The sequence below is a fragment of the Mastomys coucha genome, unplaced genomic scaffold, assembly GCF_008632895.1.
Source record: "Mastomys coucha isolate ucsf_1 unplaced genomic scaffold, UCSF_Mcou_1 pScaffold6, whole genome shotgun sequence".
In the NCBI taxonomy this organism is placed as follows: Eukaryota; Metazoa; Chordata; class Mammalia; order Rodentia; family Muridae; genus Mastomys; species Mastomys coucha.
Window position 1 is genome coordinate 97,555,866 of NW_022196912.1, and position 18,521 is coordinate 97,574,386.

Genomic DNA, 18,521 nt, shown 5'->3' on the forward strand with positions numbered 1-18,521 from the left:
TAAATAAATCATTTCATTACCATGAGATGTTCTAACTGGTTGATTCATTCTCCATTTCTTCCATCAAACCGCGAATTCTCTGTCATGGAATTTTTATTGAATTTGCATCCTTTCAGCGTAGTGCCTGGGGCAACAACAACAAAATGGCTCCCATAAATGTTTAAAAACGATGATTCCCCATCCCAAACCAGACTTAATTATTGTCACCACATTCTGTGTAAAATGTAATAAAAAGCAGAAAATGCATTTTGGAAAAGGGTAACCTTCTCATATGACTGAAATGAAAGTTGTTAATATTTGAAGGGATACCCCTCAGATTACCACAGCTGTCTGCAGTTGGCCCTAAGGGACCTGGCTGGACAGGTGGCTGGGTGTAGAACTGCCTGCCCACCTTGACCCAGAGCCCAGCTGTATCATCTTGCTAGGTTGGACTCAGTTGGTCTTTTGAGCATCTCCCCCTCACTAATGGTTGCCTTTACGGAGGGCATTATTATTAGAATTAGTGACATTAAATCAGGAAAAGAAAATGGGGTTATGTTATTATTCCCTAATTGTCTTAGGGTTTTATTGCTGTGAAGAGACACCATGACAACTGCAATGATTGCAAAGGCAAACATTGAATTGAGGCTGGCTTACAATTTCAGAGGTTTAGTTTATGATCGTCATGGCACCTTCAGGCAGACTTGGTGCTAGAGAGGAAGCTCAGAGTTCTACATCTGGATAAGCAGGCAGCCGGATGAGACATTGAGACAGTAGGCCTGGCTTGAACTCCTAAGACCTCAAAGCCTGTCCACATTGACACACTTCCTCAAACAAGGTCACACATCCTAGTAGTGCTGCACCCCATGAACCTATGGGAGCCATTTTCTTTTAAACTACCACACTAATGCAGCAGCCTCAATGCCCCCTCACAAGGCAAGAGACCCTTGTGGTGATCTATACACCTGTGCTAAAGGTCATACTGATTTTAGCTTCAGAATAATTCTAAGAAAAGTAGCAGACCGTTCTCTCTGTTTGGCTTGAGAATAAAAGATATGACCCCCTGAAAACCTTCTTTGGGTAGCTCTAAATTGGTGGCTTTCTGCACTCCTTCTTTGTGTATAGGAATGGCAAAGCATTTAACTGAGTAATCTGCAGATGCACTCCGGATGTTTCAGGACTGTTTGAGCAAAACCCACGGCATGAGAAAATATAAAGATGGGGTTTAAATGGACTTGTTTTTCTTTTTCTGATGAGAAGAGCTGCAGCAAGCCCACCAGCATCACCCCATGCTCTTCTCAAGGACGCACATTAAGACAGGTCATCCCAAATGCCTGCTGGGAGAACTTAATTATTTAACTCAGCCCCAGGTAATTTGGCTGAAAGCAATTTGTACAAAATGTAAGTTGGTCAATAGGAGAACTTGGGTTAAAAAAAAAAAAAAGAATGTTCTCTTCAGTCTTTGCTTAGTGATTTGTGTCTCTGCTTAGTCATTTATTTATCATTTTGGCAGCCCACCAGTACACTGACTTGGCACATTTTGTATCTCCAACATTTTAAAAACACAGTGAAAATTTCTCCCTTATTATTTTGAAATTTTAAGTTTGAAATGGATTTCCAGAAAGTTATTCCTGCTCTGTACTGTGTGTGATGATGAAAAACCAGATGTCCCCTAAGTGCTTAGCTAAAGAGAACTTTTGAAACCACCCCAGGCCAACGGCAGTATTGAAACATACTGTATTTCAAAGGAGTATGAGAATTTTTAGCTATCTGACCCCAAATTACTGTTTTGTTTCCTTTTAAAAATTTGAGTGAAGGTCTTACTGCCCTCAAAGTTGTAATCCTTCTAGTTCAGCCTCTTTAGTGGTAAGATGTCAGGCATGCACCACTATTCTTTTTATATATATGTATATAATTTAACTATATATTGTATATATACATTATATAACCTATGTGTATATAGACACTATATATACACACATATATACAGACATAATTTAATAGTTTCTTGAGAGTTTCCTACATGAACACTGTATGTTTATAACTTTTGCCTCTTTCTCTCCCTCTCATGATATCTCCTCTCAATTCATATCTTCTTTAATTATTATTGTTACATGTATATACATACACATGCATGTGTATACATACATGCATAGAACCTACTGAGTCCCTTTGGCTTTGCTTATATGTACATGTGTCTGTACACTTGATCACTTGGGGCTGAGCAACCTATGTGGACATTCATCCCTAGAGGAGGAGGATCATCTTCCTTTAGCAGCCATCGACCAGCTGTAGCTTTTCTAGGTGGGAACATACATAATTCCCCTCTCTCTACATGCATTGCAACTAGCGTCATTGTGTGGATCTTGTTCAGGCAATCATATTGTTGAGAATTCATGGGTTCATCTTTTTCTGTCATGTCTAGGGGATGTGATAGGTATCCTGGGCTTTGTCTCTTACAATGTTTCCAAATCCCTTCTTTGTTGATTTTTTCCCAAGTGTTAGATTTAGGGGTTATGTTGCAGATGTATCAGGTGACCCCACGGTCACATATTCTCTACATTGACTGTGGAACAGTGAACTGTGCCAGGAAACTTGGTAAGATTGAGTGGATCGAGACCCCGGCCCCCAGACACCCACCCAAGATGGTAGGCGTCTGCATGCCCCCTACTAGAGTCTTGGCCCGGAACATGTGACCATACTCCCCATGTTGGTCATGTAGATCCGAACAGAGTTCTCCGTGCTAATGAGGTATCTAGAGACTCTGAAGGTTTAGCCAATAAGCTTCCCTTCTCAGACATTCCTTCCTGCAAAAGGTATTTAATTTCTGGTCCACCCTGAGAAGGTGGTATGCTCCTGTTTACCACGAGCAACATTCAATAAACAGTTTGGAACCAAGGACTGTCTCTTCCATCAAGATCTGCCATGGGGGGCATCGAGAAGGCCTTCACCTACGGAGCAGCAGCGTAAGTCTCCCGCAGAAGGCCCCTCTGTGCTCCCAGACAACCACTGCTAAGCTAAGGATGATCGAAAATGAGCTAAGCACCCTCAGCCTGTGGGCCCCCACCTCCATTTCCAGCTCCCGGAGTCCCGGTGGTGCCTAGATGTCCAGGAGTTTGGGAGCCCCCAGCCTTATCTTAGGCCCATGGACCCCCGACCCTTCGTTCCCTACTCCTCTGTATGCGTTTTCCAGGGGCGACTAGATACCCAGAAGCTTGTGAACCTCAGCTTCTGCCTACCACATCCTCAGCTGCATTTTCCCACCCTGCAAGCGGTGTATGGGTCCTTTGCTTGAGCCCAGCACCCAACAGCAGCCCAGGGTAAATGGAGTCAAGCGCTCCACGTTTTGCTCTCCTGGCGTGTTCCTACCACTCCAGCGACAGGGTGAAATTCGGACCTACATTGGACCAGTTGTGGATCTCTGTAATAGTCTCCATCAAAGGAGCTTATTTAATAAGGAGGAGAGCTATACTTATCTGTGGATATAAGGGTAGGAGAAAATAGTCTCCTGAAAAATTAAGTTGGTTTAGGCAAATGATGGTAGTAGCCTCTCCTCTCGTGTTTATGACCTCTTTAGCCCTGGGTAGTTGGCTAGGTTTATAGCAGCAGACATGAACCCCTTTCTCTATTGAGAGGGCCTTAAGTCCAGTGAAATAACTGTTGTTATCCCCTTGATGAAAGTGCCACTGTTGCATCATTATGAATATCTCCTCAGACCAGTCATTGTGTGGTTCATGGCTTTACAGCAGGCAGGACTACTGTTTGCTCCTGTCCCTAAGCAGCTTGCATTAGAAGGTTCTCGTCTAATGCCATAATTCTAATACTAATACTCCTCAGGGAGGAGCCGCTTAGGTCAGTTGAGCTTTATTCCTCCGAATCCTGTGTCAGATGTGTGTGGTGTCTTTGGCAATAGGGCCTTACATTCAAATTCTGAGAGGCAACTAAGAACAAAATGCCAAAGCCAGCCAGGAGTAAAGTTAAGGCTACCCCTCATCCTGAAGGATTAATTGCTCCTTTTGAGGGGGTCCAGACAGTTTGGAGCCAGTTTGAAAAGAGCCTCATATCCATTAAGCCTATTAAAACCATTACCTGTCCATACCCTGACCATGGAAAAAAGGGCAGTTGTTGAGGCCAAACAAGGAAAAGATTAAGTGTCCAATAGGCTTTGGTGGGGTCAAGGTCCATTCCTCCCAGGGCAATTCTAGAGACACAGAAAATAAGGAAGGAATGCCAGAGAGAAGTGATAATACCCTAGTATAACCTGTCTAGCCTGGGCTTAGTGGTAGGTTGGCAGGCAGAGGAGAGCTTGCTATTGAGTTGACAAATTGAAAGGTTTCAACAAATGTTATAGTTGGACATGTTTGTAACTTTATACTCAGGAGCCTGAGGCAGGAAGATTTTGAGTTCTACTTTTTTTGTGGGTATGTATGTATGTGTGGTATGTGCTTGTGTCCATGTGTGTCCATGTTTGTGGAGGTCAGAGGTTGGTGTCAGGACTCTTTTTATTTACTGAGGTAGGATCTCTGGATGAAGCCAGAGCCTGCCAATTTGGCTAGTCTAGCTAGCTAGTTCACTTGCTCCAGGGGTTGGATCTGATTTTTAGCTGGGTTATTTGTTTTCTTGATATCTAGTTTCTTATGTTCTTTATATATTTTGGATATTAGTCCTCTATTGGATGTGGAGTTGGTAAAAATTCTTTCCCATTCTGTAGGCTGCTGCTTTGTCCAAATGATGGTGTTCTTTGCCTTATTGAAGCTTTTCAGTTTCATGAGGTCCCATTTAGTAATTGCTGATCTTGGTGCCTGTGCTAACAATGTTCTGTAAGAAAGTCTTTTCCTGGGCCAGTGAAGTCACGGCTATCCCCCATTATTGGGTTCAGGGTATCTGGTTTTATGTCAAGGTGTTTGATCCATTTGGAGTTGAGTTTTGTGCAAGGTGATGAATATGGATTTAATTGCACTCTTCTACATGCAGATATCCAGTTTCACCAGCACCACTTGTTAAAGATGCTGTCTTTTTTCCAGTGTTTGCTTTTGTTCTCTTGTGTGGATTTATGTCTGAGTCTTCAATTCGTTTCCATTGATCAATGTGTCTGGTTTGTTTGTTTGTTTGTTTGTTTGTTTGTTTTGTTTTGCTTTTGCCAATACCATGCTATTTTATTACTAAAGCTCTATAGTACAACTTGAAATCCAGAATGGTGAGACCTCTAGCAGTTCTTTTATTATTCAGGATTGTTTTAGCTATCCTAGGTTTTCTATGTTTTCATATGAAGCTGAAAATTTGATTTTCAAAATCTATGAAGAATTGTGTTGGAATTTTGATGGAAATTGTGTTGAATCTATAGATTGCTTTTGGTAAGATGGCCATTTTTATTATGTTAATCCTATGGATCTATGAGCATTTCTCTCTCCTTTCTCTCTCCCCTCCCCTCTCTTTGCTCTTTTCTTTCTTCTTGTTTAATGGTGGCACTTAGTGCTATGAACTCACCTCTTAGAATAGCTTTCATTGTATCTCATAAGTTTGGGTGTGTTGTACATTCATTTTCATTCAGTTCTAGAAAGTCTTTAATTTCTTTCTTGACCATTTTTCATTCAGTAGAGAGTTGTTCCATTCCATTGACTTTGTGAAATTTCTGTTGTTGTTGATATCTGACTTTAATAAATAAGATGAAGGATGTTATTTTGATTTTCTTGTATTTGTTGGGACTTGCTTTGTGTCTTGAGCATGTACAATTTTGGAGAGGGTTACAGGAAGTGCTAAGAAGAAGGTATATTCTTTGTGTATGGGTGAAATATTCTATAAATATCTGACAGGTCAATTTTGTTTATAAGCTCTGTTAGCGCTAGTGTTTCTCTGTTTAGTTTTTGCCAAGATGATCTGTCTATTTGTGAGGGTAAGCTATAGAAGTCTCCCACTATCAGGGTGTGAGGGTCAATATGTGATATAAGCTCTGGCAGTGTTTCTTTTACAAAGTTGAATGCCCTTGTGTTAGGGGCATAGATGTTAAGAATTCTAATGTCCCTTTGGTGTCTTTTTCCTTTTATAAGTATGTATTGTCCTTTTCTATCTTTTCTGATTAGTTTTGTTTTGAAGTCAAAATTTGGCAGATACTAAAATGGTACCAGATACCAGCTTACTTCTTGGGTCATTTGCTTGGAATATCTTTTACCATATTTTTGCCCTGAGGCAATATCTATCTTTGAGGTTAAGACACGTTTCTTGGATGCAGTAGAAGGGTGGATCCTATTTTCACATCTGTTCTTTTTATTGGCAAATTGAGACCCTTGATCTTGAGAGATATCAGTGACCAATGATAGTTGATTCTTGTTGGGTTGTTGAGGTGTGTTGATTTCTCTTCTTTTGACTTTGCTGGTCTGGGGTTATTTATTCTCTGCATTTCTTGGATGTAGTTAGCCTCTTCAGGTTGGATTTTTTTTTTTTTTTCATCATATCACCTTCTATAGGACTGGGTTTGTAGATTGTTCTTCCTTAATTTTGCTTTTTTTTTTTTTATCATGGAATGCCACATTTTCTCCATCTATGTTGATTGAAAGTTTTGTTGGGTATAGTAGTCTGGACTGGCATCTGTGGGGTCTTAGAGTTTGTAGCACATCTGTCTAGGCCCTTCTGGCTTTTAGAATGTCCATGGGGAAGTCAGGTAAAATTCTAGGTCTGCCTTTATATGTTACTTAGTCTTTTTTCCTTGAAGCTTTTACTGTTCTGTACACTTAGTGTTTTGATTAATATGTGCTGAGGGGACTTTATTTTCTGGTCCAGTCTATTTGGTGTTACGTAAGCTTCTTGTATCTTATTAGACACCTCCTTCTTTAAGTTAGGAAAATTTTCTTCCATGATTTTGTTGAAAGTATTTTCTGTGACTTTAACCTGGGTTTCATCTCCTTCCTTTATTCCTATTATTCTTAGATCTTGTTTTTTCATACTAGCCCAGATTTCTTGGATGTTTTGTACCAGGCATTTTTATATTTAACATTATCTTTTACCAGTGTTTCCTTTTTCTCTCTTCTGTGTCTTTAACACCTGAGATTCTCTCTTCTGTCTCTTGTTGGTTCCATCTTCTGTTGGTGAAGCTTGCCTCTGTGGTTCCTCTTTGAGTTTCATTTTTCATTTCTAGATTTTTCATTTCTAGATTTTCCTTGGCTTGAGTTCTCTTTATTAATTCTACTTCCACTTTCAGGTAATGACCTGTTTTATTCATCTCCTTGCACAAATGTTTGTGTTTCCATAGATTCCTTTAAGGGATTTATTTGTTTCTTGCTTGTGTATGTCTATCATATCCAGAAAGGCTGTTCTAAGGTCTTTCTCTTATGCTTCAGCTATGGTTGGAATATTCAGGGCCTGCAGCTATAGTATTATTGGGCTCTAGTGGAGACATATTATTCCGGCTATTATTGATTGTGTTTTTAAGCTGGTATCTAAGCAAGGTGGCATTGGAAGATTGTTGTTCTAGACACTGATTTCTGGTCTTGTCTTTTTTGGGTGAGTGTTTAGTTCCTTGGTTTCTGTTTCCTCTCTGGTTCTTAGGAGAGTGTGGTAACTATGTGCTGCCTGGTAGGAAATTCTTCTGTGGTACTCGTCCTGATGGGTGTGGCCACTGGAGGTTCCAGGTAAAATGTGTTTCTGCTTTCTTGGCAGGAATGGCCTGTGTAGCATTATAGATCTTTCATGTTACAGTCAGAGTCTCATCTTACCTGTGCCTGGGGCCTTCCATCTCTTGTCCTATCTCAAGAGACATTTTTTTTTTTTCCAAAGACTTCAGTCAATTTTAGAAAGGTATAACTCCATCCACAGCATTGGCTTGTCACCTTTGGAAGCTCCCTCTGTCTGCTTCCTTTGGGTGATCCTGCTAATGGGGGAGTCAAACCTTTGCTGTGAGATCTGATGTGTCTCAGCACTATGAACTGTGTAGGTTCATGCCCTGTGTGTGAACCTGCAACCACAACAGGAGTATGTAGATGTGTTTTTAACTTCTTCCAGAGGGCGATGTCCTGAGATACTGTCTCGGGCACCCCTTGGAATGCTAGCCTTTGAGATAGAGCAGTCAGCTACACTCGACATCCTTTTCTGTCTCACTCTGCTCTTCCCAGACTCCTTCATCCTGGGGATTGTACTCTGTAATAAAGAGTAGCACATAAGCCTTTTGCCTCAGGCTCTGCTTCTGGGAAGCTCGGGCTGGGACAGGTATGAAACCTGCCTTGCATTTACCAAGTGTGAAACTGTGGTTTCTGTGTCAAATTTGCCTTTCAAATCAGCTTGAATGTCATATTGTGCTGAAGACCCAGCAGCCGGAGCTGGTGGTATGTGCTTACCTGCTTCACATCTACAAGAGCTCTCTTGTGTGCGGCAAGAAGGTAGAATTAGAGATGTTCAGGCCCTGTCTCAATGTGAGGGGGGTGAGAGGTGAGGGGTGGGTCTATGACTCCAGGATCCTTCCTAGGTGAAGGGGGGGGCTCTGCTTCTACAAAGGGAATTATGTTGCAATGACGGTAATTGGCAAAGCAGGCATTGTTGCTATAGTCACTGCTGAAATAAAAACTGGTCCTTACATACTTCTCCAACAGAGGAAGATGAATTATCCATTAAGGGCTAAATTAAAAGGAAATGATCATGGGCTATGAGACGTCTCAGTGGGTGACTGCATTTGCCACACAAGTCTGATGTGATGACCAGCTGTAAGTTCAAACAGTGGAAGGAGAGGATCAACTTCCAACGATTGTCTTCTGGCCTCCACACGTGCATGTGTGGCATACTGCGTGCACACACACACGGGCAATAAGAACACTTAAGAAACAGACCATAACTTGTAAGAGAGAGAAACCTATTGTAGCTGTCCGAGGCCTGTGAGTACAACAGGAATGTACTATCAACTAAAATCCCCAATGTGTTTGACTACCATCGCAAAGCTGGACACAGTATAGTTGCTGTGATTTTGAATCTTTATTCTTTCTAGAACTCACACGAGGGCCAGCGAGATGGGTTACTGGGTGAAGGCGCCTGCTGCCAAGCCTGACAACCCAAGTTCGATCCCTGTGACTTACATGGTAAAAAGAGAGAAGTGACTCCTGCAGTTTGTCCTGTGACCTCTACACACACTACACTCCTGCAGCATGCATGCACACACACACACACACACACACACACACACGTAAAAAACAAACAAATAAAAAGATCACCAAACCTCACATGAAGTTCAAGGCTAGGAGGCCCTTCAAGAAGCAATTGAGGGCTCAGTCTTGCAGGTAGGGCTGGAATCATAAGGGATGGATCGGGGCTTCTTTTGGCTCTCATTTTCTCACAGCCACAGAAATTAAGGCCCTTGGCAGCAACTGATGACTTGATCTTAGATATTTCAACCCACAGAACTGTGACCCAATGCATTTCTGTTATTCTAAGTCCCTCCCAATCTCAGACAGTTTCTCATGGTAACACAGAATGCTCCTGACTAGCCCTGTTCCCAACAGCCCTGCCTACAACCCAGGTGCTGTGGAGGGGCGGGGCTGTGCAGAGGGGCGGGGCTATGCAGAGTCGCTCAGAGTAGGGGAAAGGCTAACACAGACTCCAGGGTGGGAGACCAAAGATGGAACTGGGAGGGAGAGGGTCGCTAAACCAGAACATTTTCTGTAGAGTCATCCACTCACGAAAAACACAGGACAATACAAATTCTAGATATGCAGGTGACAGAAGCCAACACCGGTTCCCAAAATGTCCTCATGGCTTGTTCCTGGGTGACTCCAGGTTCTTTCTTCTTGCCTCTGACTCTTAAGCTCTCTTCACATGGTGACGGAGGGATTTCCAGGGCACCTTTGTCAGCTCTTTAATCCCTGCCCCCTTTCTCGAAAGTGAGCCCCAAGAAGCTTCTGCCTCCACACCATCTTTGTGGACTCCCTGCAGTCCATTTTCCCTCTTGCTTCTGGAATTTTCCATATGGTTGTTCTCATTAATTTGGTGTCACTGACACACCTGAAACCTTGGCTTCATCCTGAACACTTCTCTATTTACTTCCATTTGAATGTAGCCCTTGAAGTTCAGGAGGCTCCTCCTCCCTTCTCTTTCCTCTTATTCCTATGTCTGTCACCCCACAGAGTTATTTGCCATGTTTGTTTTGTGCTTAGTGAGTTAGGAACCTGGTTGACTTATAAATGAAGGCCTTTCATTTGTCTTGTAGTTCTGGAGGTTAGCAGGTCACACTCAATGGGCTACACTGGGAGAGAATTGTGTGTGTGTGTGTGTGTGTGTGTGTGTGTGTGTGTGTGTGTGTGTGGCTTGTTTTATTATTTTTAATTAATTGGATCCCTGGTGCTGGAGTTACAGATGGTTGTGAACCACTAGATGTGGATTCTGGGAATCAAGTTTTGTCCCCTGGAATAACAGAAAGTATTCTTAATGGTTGAGCCATCTCTCCATCCTGGGAAAGACCTTCAAGTTGCAACATAACATGATAGAAATCAGAGGGGAGGGGGAGACGACTGAGACAGAGCTAGAGGAAGACAAAGGAGGGGAGAGGGGAGAAGGGTAGGACAGAAGAAGAGAAAGGAGGAAGAGAGAGGGAGGGAAACTAACTTGTCCTGTTATATTATAGCCAACATCAATCCATTTATCAGTCATGACCTAAGCACCATGAGGCCCCACTTGGGGCCAAAACTAGGAATGCTCTGGGAATGTCCTGGGAATTCTCTGAGAATGCTCTGGGAATGCTTGGGAATGTGGGAATACACTGGGAAATCACTGGGAAAGCACTGAGAATGTCCTGGGAATACACTAGGAATGCACTGGGAATGCACTGGGAATATACTGGGAAATCACTGGGAAAGCACTGAGAATGTCCTGGGAATGTCCTGGGAATACACTAGGAATGCACTGGGAATGCACTGGGAATATACTGGGAATGCACTGGGAATACACTGGGAATGCACTGGGAATACACTGGGAATGCATTGGGAATGCACTGGGAAAGCACTGGGAAAGCACTGGGAATGCACTGAAAATACACTGGAAATACACTGGGAATGCACTGGGAATGCACTGGAAATGTCCTGGGAATGCACTGGGAATATCCTGGGAATAATATTTTTAGCACCTGCTTTTTGGGTACACTCAGACCACAGGCATTAAATCACACAGAGCTACATGAGACCCAGGTTCCTCTTTTCCTGCCCCAGCTTCTCAAAAACTGTACTCTTTGATAATCTGCCCCGAGTATCTTTCCCTGAAATCTATCGCCCATCCTCACCCAAACCTCCACCAGCTACTACCTGCCTCAGGGAATTGGCCTCCCCTCCTAGAGGCCAGGGACCTCTACACACCATGAGAACTGTATCATGTCTAATTCCAGGTGAACACTGTACCAGCCATTTCACCACTAGCTTAGCCCTAGTGCCCACTGCTCTCCCTAGGAGAAGCTTGAAAATAAACAGTTTACCACACATCTGCCCACACACTGGATAATGGCTGGAGGGACTCAGGTGGCCCTCCTGCAGGCAGGCCACCCTCCTTGAGGAGTGCCTTTTGGGGTTGTGATTTGGGCTCTCTAGCTCTACAAAGAGCGGGGCCCAGCAGCTGCTTTCTCTTCTGTGCTAGGAGCTACCATGTGACTTGAGGGGTGCTCCCAACTTGTGGATACCCTGGTCTCTGACCACCCTTTTTGTATGGAGGCCGCAGGCTGTCATGGTCTAGGAGAGATTTACATCTAATAGTGTAGTTGGATAGAACCCTGCCAAGCTGAAGAATGTGTAAAAGAAAACACAGCCTTCTTTTTCTTTTCTTCCTCCTCTTTCTTTTCCTTCCTCCTCTCCCCCCCCTCCTCTGGGTTTATTTTTCTTACCTCTCTTTCTCTTTGCTTTTACTGTGGTAAAATCAATATGGTCAGGTCCACCACTGTCACCCTGATCAAGTGTGCAGTTCAGGGATATTATGCTCACATTGCATAGTCCTTATCCATTCTAGACTCTTGCTTCTTCCAAACAGATGGTACAGGTGGTACCCATGAAGCACTAAAGCCCCGCCTCCGGTGATTCCCCTCCACTCCCGGCTCTACATCTGCCTAAGATTTGTCGGTTGTTTGTGTCAGGTGTATATTAGTTAGCACTGTGTGCTCCCGGTTCAATATGTGTCATTTCAGATTTCTGCTGTTTTTTGTGGTGGAATGATACTGCATTGTGTCTAGACCAGCGTTGATGCGTTCATCTGTGGGAAGGGGCATTCGACAACTGCCTTTTGGCAGTTGTGAACAATGCAGCTCTGACTATGGGCATATATGTATCCAAATCTCTGATATTGGAATAGCTCCCGATCTGTGATGAGGATTGTAAGGCAAATTATTCAAAACACAGGATTAGGGGAGAGATGAGTGGATGTCCCTTCCTGGAATGCCATGTGCTGTGCAGTGTCCCAGAACTACCCTGAACAGGGATGATCTCATTTTCTAGGATGATAAATTTTGAGTTCCATTTTTCTGACTGATTCCATCATTTTTACAACCTGTAAAGGCAGAAGTTGGCATGTAAAAAGCCACCAGTAATTCTATCCAGCTGCAATGTGAAAAGAATGCTAACTCAAGGGCGTTGTTAATGCCCTGTAAGGTGTTTTCACAGGTTACTGGAGGTGGTAGAAGAAAATCAGAAATCTATGTCATTCTAGGAATTATTCATTTTATGTACACCCCAGGTGTTCAGTGCCTGCAGAGGCCTGAAAAGAGTGTAGGGTCCCTGGAACAGAAGTTATAGGTAGTTGTAAGTTGCCATGGGGGTGCTGGGACTCGAACCTGGGTCCTCTGCAAAAGCAGCCAATTCTCTTGATTGAGGAAACATCTCTACAGTCCTCAAACCCTTGCTATCTGGACAAGGATGTTTTGCTTCTAGCTTCATTGTGTTTTGCTTTCCAAACCAACCACTCTAGTGTGTGTTTTGTGTCTGTGTTAGTTTCCTTGTCCTGTTGCCATGGCAAAGCACCTGACATAAGAACTGAGGGAAGAGCTTATTTTGGCTCCTGGGGGGAAACCATGGTGGCAGGAGTTTGAGGCCACTCATCACGTCACCTTGCATCTATGGTCAGAAGAACAGGAAGTTCAGCTAGCTTTGTATGTACTCCAGGACCCCAGCCTATGGAATAATGCATCCCATAGCCAGGGTAGGTCTTTCCATCTCAACTGACCTAATCTAGAAATCCTGTTACAGGCATGCCAGATGCTCACTTAATATAATCTCCCACAAGCATATCAAAAGTTTGTGATTAGAGATCCCATCAAGCTGTCACTATTAACAATCAATATTAACACCTGCAGTAAACTTAACACTGCATCTGCTAGCTATTTCTCCTGAGATGCCCTTGCTTAGGCCAGGGTGGATGCTGGTCAAAACAGCAAGAACCCTTGTTTGGGCACTGGCCACTGAGTACCACATTTTCTACCTAGGATTTTATTTCCCAGGTTGTTGAGTCAAAGTCCTCTCTCTCTCTCTCTCTCTCTCTCTCTCTCTCTCTCTCTCTCTGCATATTTTCATTTCAAGTCTCCTAACTGTGATGAGCAGAAGCTCAGACAGACAGAAGGATCTTGGGATGTGTGGATCACTGCAGTTGCTCAGCAGATGTTAAGCAGCTGTAAGTCAGTCTGAGAAGCTGTAGATGGAGTTTTCACTCCTTAGCTAGGCCATCAGCTCCCCCTTTGATCGAGTAATGAAATCCACACCTCGGACCCCTTCCCTTATCCTACTCTCTCAGGCTTCTGGCAATACCAGGCACTCAGCATACCCTCCCTGAGGCCGAAGGCTCCAGAGCACCAAGGCTCTGCCAAATGGCTTACATGTGCTTATCACAGGGAGCCATGAACCCTACCCAATCCCATGATGAAGGCAGCCATACATAAGCTGCACCTGTTTCTCCAGTCTGTGCTACATGGCTTGCTTGTATAGAGTTCTGCTTTTGATCTCTTCCAGGGATAGCACATTGTGTCACCCACCTGACAAACCCACAGCTATACCTCCTATGCAACCTGGTGGAGGATGGGTGAAGTAGGGGTGGCCTCTGCTCTCAAGGAGCACAGAGCCACAGAAAACACTCAAAGCCTACACTAAGAGGTGCCATCAAAAGGAGGCTATGTCTTACATCAGAGGTTGGGGTTAGGAGGGATAGAGCTACTGGGACAGGTGATGGGGTGGGTAGATGGGGTATTAGCTGATATCTTTTTAAATATTTTTGTAGGTATAGGGGTTTTGCCTGCATGCATGTCTGTGAACTACATGGTTGCCTAGTGCCTATGGAGATCAGCAGTGGGTATTAGATCCTCCAGGACTGGAGTTACAGATAGTTGTGACCCTCACCCCTATGTGTGCTGGGACTCAGACTGCATCCTCTGGAAGAATAACCAGTGTTCTTACCTGCTGAGCCATCTCCCCAGCCCTATGTTTTCTATTTTCTTCCTTGGATCTTTGATCAAGACCTTGACCCCATTGGAGTTGCCCTTCTCATGGAGAATGCTCTCTTCGACTTTTAGGCACACTTTTTGCGACTCTAGCTCATTCTATGTTTTCTATTTTATTACTATTATTATGATTGTGGCAGTGTGAGGGATGGAACCCACCACCTTTGGGGATCCCAGGCAAGTAAGTGCCCATCCCAAGGCCTTCTGTAAGCCCTTCTCTTTATTATTTTGGTTTGGTTGTTAAGCATAGTGTGAAAGAGTGAGAAAACAGGAGGAGGGGCAGGTGGGATTTTTGTATCCAACACTGCTTTGACTTAGGAAAATGGCCCTATGTCTCTGCTCAGCTCTCACACACATTGTCTAACTCAGCTAGGGGAGTGCTGCCTCTTCCTTCTGAGAAACTCTATGTCCCCATTGTGGTTTTCACCTTTCACGTCAGTTGGTCATGATGAAGAGAGTTGACCCTTCTCTTCCCTCCCTTTCAGTTATGATTTGATACCCAGAACCAGAGGTAGGGAGCTGAGGCACAGTGAGCAAGGTCCACACCCTCCAAATAAAGAGGTTACACCTGAGTGCCTCCCTCCCTTTTATACCCCACTTTTCTCTTGTCTCACCTTAGCCCTCCCTGCCCCACCCTCAAAACATAGACAGCATTACTTATAGAGAAACTTTATCCCCAGAACAATCACCCTCCATTAACACTGCTCTGATCTTGGCTCCAACAACTTCTACCCACCCCACCCGCTTTAGGCCTAATCCTTCTAGATTACCTATCAAAAGAAATTGGTGTATTTAAGTTGTAAGCAGATTGATGTCTGTCTGATCAGCAATACCCAATAAACAAAAAGCAAAACAAAACCAAGCAAAAAATAAAACCAAATCCAACATTTCTCATCCAGTAACATGATCAAGTTTTTTTTTTTTTTTTTTTTTTTTTTTTTTTTTTTTTTATTCTTTTTCTTCATGACTTTGCCAAGCTAACTTGGGATTTAAAGACATGATAAAAATTTCTAGGATGCCTGAGTAAGCTGCCTTTGGATTTTAGAAACTAAAAGAGTTTTTCATTTCAGTTCTTGTTAGAGCTGGTTCCAAAGTGGGCAGTTTAATCTGCTTTTGGAACTCCCATGGAGAGAGGCAGAGAAAGGTACAAGAAGGATTTTAAGGGCTTCCTCAGCCATTCCATCAACAAACCTGGAAGGGGTATGAAGAGGAGGAGCAATGAATTCGGGCTATTGGAGATTCGAAACATAAAGGCTGTAAGATCCCCAACGAGATAAGTTCATTTGAATGTGACAGAGTAGAAGGAAGACCTTGAGCTGTTTACTCTTAGAAAGGACTCTGTTGGTCTGCATCCTGGGTGCTCCCCACAGGGATCTGTGGCTCTGCCCTGCTCTGCTCTGCTCTGGATGAAACGGCCAAAGACTTGTGGCTCTCCAAGGTGGAATGGGAGCCTGAGGGAGACCAGCTGCTGGGCCTCTTCGGTGGCAGGTGGTGGGACACAGAGGGAGGCTGTCTCAGAGTCCGTGGCAGGCAAGGAGATGCAACAGGCAGATGGGGCACAGAGGGCTAGTGGAACACGGGCGGCTAGCAGCCAAGGTCCGGACCACCAAGTGGGAAATGACCGTGGTAGCCTCAAGCAGCTTCCAGCAACGAAACCTTCAGGGGAGAACTCTCTTCCCCGAGGTGTTCCAGCTGTATAAGACAGACGCTCTCAGATGGTCTTTGATGAGACAGTAACTCGTGCACTTTATTCCTTGTGGATAGGGTCTTATATCGGTTTTGGGATGGGTTGGGTCTACAAGCAGAAGCTTTCTACTGGGTTGGTCTGAGATGTTAGGGATTCCTCAATTGCACGGGAGGGGCTTCAGGTGTTGTCCCTAAATGACTGATTGTCATAGTCCTCTCCATGGGGTGTTATGGTCACGTGTTCCAGGACAGGAACCTGGTTGGGAGTAGATTAAATGCTTACTGTCCTCAGATACGAGAACTACCAGGGTTCTGAAGTCTCTCAACCTTACCATGTTTTTCTATCTGGTGGCATGGTCCACTGCCCCACAGGACTCCAACCACTGGCCTCTTTAAGACACAGCATCGTTCTTTAGCCCTAGAAGAGGACGGTTTCTGAAGGATGCGATTTAATTCTTTCTTCCCTTCCTTCCTTCCCCCTTCCAAACAAGAGAAACGATACACCTTTCTAGGGATTGGGAAATGCCTCTTTTAAAATTTAATTTAATTTTATTTTTAGAATTTGGAAGCTTAGATTGGAATGATTAAAGCATAGGATGGGGCCCATGGGTCTCTGTTCCATCCTGAGGATTTCTATGTCGTTAGTGACCAGTCGGGGAGGGAGAGACATTTTCTTCAGTGGTGTAGCAAGGTACACATGTTCCTGTGAGCAGCTGCCACCCACACTCCTGTGAAGAACCTCACTGAGTTAAAAGAAAAAAAAAAAAAGACATGAAAAAAAGTTTAGTATATTGATATGGTTGTTGGTGGTGACTGTGCTCAGATGCCCTCCTGCATTGACCCTGCAGGGGAAGACCTGTGTCCTACTGTGCTTCAGGCCTTCAAACCTTAAGTTTCTATTGAGGAAATGATGTCACACCTCTGCTATGATTTGAATGTAAACTGTCATCAACATAGACTCATGTCTGAAGAGTGGTCTCCGGCTGGTGGCGCCCTTTGGGAAGGTTGCGGAACCTGCAGGAGGCGGAGCCTTATGAAGGAAGAGGGGCTCTGGGGGTGGGCCTTGAGATCTTACAGCACAGCTCTACTTCCTGTTTCCTGTCTCCTTCCTGAGTGTAGATGCAGTTGACCAGCCGGCTTCCTACGAATGATATCGCTCCCTTTCCTGTCTACATGCATTTCCTGCCTGCTGCCACGTTTTCCCTGGCTGAAATGGACTGTATCCTGCTGGAATCATAAGCCAAAACAAGTCTGTTCTCTTATAAGTGGCTTTTGTCATGTTGTTTTCACAGCAATGGAAAGGTAACCAACACGGTCACCACCGTAGGGTAAAAGGTATGAACCTACTTCTTTCTGGGTTTACAAACCTACCCAAACCCACCAATCACTAAGCTCAGAATCCCACCAATCCCTGGGATTAGTTTGAAATCCCACTAATTCCCCACTCTGTAAATCCCTACCTGCAAAGCTCCTCCCCCAAGAAACCAGATATAAACCCTGTTTCCTGCTCCGTTCCTTGCTGCTTTTCATCAGAACAGAGGCAGCCGCTGTTTTGGGGTCTCTAAGTAAATCTTTTGTGTAAGGTGTGTTGTGCAGTGTGACTTTGTGGAATTTCTTGACTCCCAATTGTCAGCACTAGAGAATCCTTCTCCCTCAGAGCTGTAATACTTCCTCTGGGGAAGCCTTTCCTCCTCAGAGCTGTGACACGTAGTCTGCCACTAGAAGAGATAAATTTGTTGAGGATAGCGGCTTTGTCTGAGTCATGGCAGTCGCAGCACTGTGTGCATCACACAGTGGTAATCAGTTTACAGTGATTAAGTGAATAAATGTATAACTGAGCTGCGTTGCAATAATAAATGGTCCGCGTGAGTGGCTAATGATGTGTTTGAGCTCTTTCATTGCGTATTCTATGTATCCAAGCTATATTGGTATACCACGGAGCAGACAGTTCCTTAGGCATCAATGGTTAAAGCATCCAGCAAGACCAGGGTGGCTCCTGCATGTGGAGTTTAGAGTCTGGGAGGAAATGCAGGCAAAGCACAAATCATTTCAGTGTACTGTGTTTGAAAAGTACTTTTAAAATTTTATTTGTTTTTTTTTTTTTTTTTTTGGAAAGTAAATTGGGTATTATACTTGAAGGCTACTCAGAAGAGCTTGACAGGGAACCTGGAGCCTTCCAAGGAGTACATCAATTAGCTGTGCTTTTCCCTGCAAATATGAGATCCCTGACTGTGGAAATGTAACTATGGTGGGAGTTATTCCTCCTCATATAACAAGCAGGCTGGTGAGGCTGTGTAAGGATAGCCCCAGGATGCTGTCAGTGTTTTGAGATCTTTTTCACTCTCTGCTTTGCCATCCCAGGCATCATGGCTATAATGAAGCTCTTTTTCCTCGGGCTTCCATATTCCTTTTTTTTTTTTTTTTT